Here is a 2801-nt window from a genome sequence, read left to right on the forward strand (position 1 = left end):
GTAGCTGAGTGTGTCTAGTATCATATTCGAGGAGAGCATTTTGATACTTATAATAATTATTTTTCTGTATTTTTCTCAATTCCCGTCCCTGGCACCGAAAACTGCGTCTTTTCGCTATGGAAACTAAGTCCCAGCGCTTTTTTGGCAGTTCCGCCCGGCTGAGGAAGCCACAAAAATTGCCTGGGAATATCGAATTTGCGTTCAGAATGTAGCTGGGTATGTCTATTATCATATTCGAGGACAGCATTTTGATGTTTATAATAATTATTTTTCTGTATTTTTCTCAATTCCCGTCCCTGGCACCGAAAACCGCGTCTTTTCGCTCTGGAGATTTAAGCCCGAATGTCCCTGGGGCAGCTGCGCCTGGTTCAGAAAAGCACAAAATTGCCTGAGGAGGTGCAGTCTCCGCTATGGTTACATGACGCTAGTCTGGGAGAGTATTCTTATATGTCATCTATGCTGTTTTAGTGAGCTCTTAATTATTTCGCTCTTTATAAATCTGACTATCTGGCGTGAACTAACTGCATGACCTGAAGTAGTTCCATGCCAAATTACGCAATTTTCAGTATCTCTTATTACACAAGGCCCGGGAAATTCGACTACCCTCAAAAATCCCGGGCCCTCAGGCAATGATATACTTCAGGACTCTCGGGAGTTCGCACCCAGTTCTTTTTTTCTAAGGTTCCGCCAAGACTCAAACAATAATATGGACATCTTATTTTATCTATCCGAGTTTTTGCATTCGGTGGCGGTTGTGTATCACAATGCCGAATCAATTATCTGTAGAAGGTGAGGAAGAACCCGGGTGGGGAGACGATGTTTCATGTTTTACAAAGTAAAGACTGTGTCACAGGATTGACTGATATCTCCACCAGACGACTATACATATGCCGCCAAATGAGCTAGTCCAGACCCCATCGAAGTACCGACGGAGCGCGACATTTCTCGTGTCGCGCTGCGCCCTAGTCCGTACACCCGCGCTAAGTGCGTGTACAGTCACTCGCAATACGAAGGACCCATCCGGAGATGCAATTTATGGGGCGGCACTTATTCCGCACTGGCCAGGCGCACTTTATTTTGGGCGACAAGAAAGATAAAAGTTTATTTCATTCTCTCCCGTCAAGAAATATGGTCCAGGCATAGGCAAATCCTGAACAGCCTCAAACTGCCTGGTCGAATGGGTCCTTCATATTGCGGGAGACTGTACATCCAGCTGCACAACTGTAAGGAGGGAAAGTACGCGAGCGAGCTGGCTAGGAAACATCATTGAAAGAAAACCTGAGACTAGGACAAATAAAAATTGGGGAGACACTTAGTCTCCGCCTTAAGTGTATGACGCGATATGTATGACGCGCAAGGCCGGGTCGTCAGCGCAGGGGTGGAGGAGGGCGGAAGGGCAGGGGAGGCGGAGGGAGGAAGGAAAGGGGGTGGGGGTTGGGGAATGGAGGGCTTGGAAGGGGGTGGATGAGGGGAGGGGAGCTTGGGAGGGGGCCCTCCCAAAGGGTCACGCCGCCGCCGACTGCTACTAAGGGAGGGCAAGAGGTGGAGGGCAGGGGAAAGGAGTGGGGGTCAGATAGGAGTAGTGGAGGAGGGGATGGGAGGTGGACGGGTAAGGGGAGGGGGATCCCATTCAACACCCGGGTCACGTGACCCGAGTGTTCAGAGAAAGGAGGGGCCCGCCCACGAGGTCACGCCGGATGCCGTGACCCCGGTAACTCGACACGGGTCACGTGGCCTACGAAGTCACGCCGGACGCCGACTACTACTACGCCGGCTTTTCCGCTGAACGGGAGCCTTACGCTATCGCGTGAAATAACTCCCAGTCTCAGGTTTTCTTACAAGAACTTGCCTAGACCGATGATACTTCAGTCATTTTACCGCCCAAGCATTAATATGCTGTTTTTTTTTTAGAAGTGCACTTGCGAGGGCTTTTCTCCTGGCTTATGCTCTTCTCGTGTATGCCTTTTCTTTTTTACTGGTAACCTACGGAACAAAACAAGTTTCCATCGATCTGTGATAATCCATAATGAAGGGTGTACACTTTTCCGACTATTATATATATGTATATAACTGAGAAGAAGAACCCTTAGTTAAAACAGCAACAACGGACGATTTATTCTTTGACGTTTCGGGGGGAGTCCGATCTTCGTCAGGAAGGCCGGACTCTCTGACGAAGGCCGGACTCCGGCCGAAACGTCGACGAATGAATCGTCCGTTGTTGCTGTTTTAGCTAAGGGTTTTTTCTTCTCAGTTATATACCCACGCCTTCGGCCTCCCGCCATCATGCCCGTTGTATATATATCTATATCTATATCTATACCTATATATATATATTTATTTATTTATTTATTTATTCATCCTGTTGGCCCACAGGCCGTAATGTATATATATTTATATATATTACGGCTTCATTTTGGCGCTTATATAAATGTATTTTGTTGTTATTTTGGTATATTAATATTTGAAATGTTGTACAAAAACGTAAAGACTCAAATTTTGTGTTTAGATTCAAAAAAATTCTTGTAAAGGTTTTTTTTTTTTTTTGTGCAAACGCTTTTTGAAATACGCCACCTGGTCTGTTTGAAACGTAATTAAACAGATCTTGAAGCACAATGATATTTGTTTTGGTGCATGTCCACTTTTTTTATTAACAGTTTAGTATCTCTACAAAAAATAAATAAATTTGTCACGCAAAATGTTAGAGCAAAACATTTTCCGCGTAACGTTATACGACCGTTATACGAATGACCGATATAGGACTGAGCGTGGCACGACATAAAGGTTCCGGCAAATTTTGTTTT

Source organism: Ixodes scapularis, unplaced genomic scaffold (assembly GCF_016920785.2).
Source record: "Ixodes scapularis isolate PalLabHiFi unplaced genomic scaffold, ASM1692078v2 PGA_scaffold4__175_contigs__length_147842914, whole genome shotgun sequence".
Classification (NCBI taxonomy): Eukaryota; Metazoa; Arthropoda; class Arachnida; order Ixodida; family Ixodidae; genus Ixodes; species Ixodes scapularis.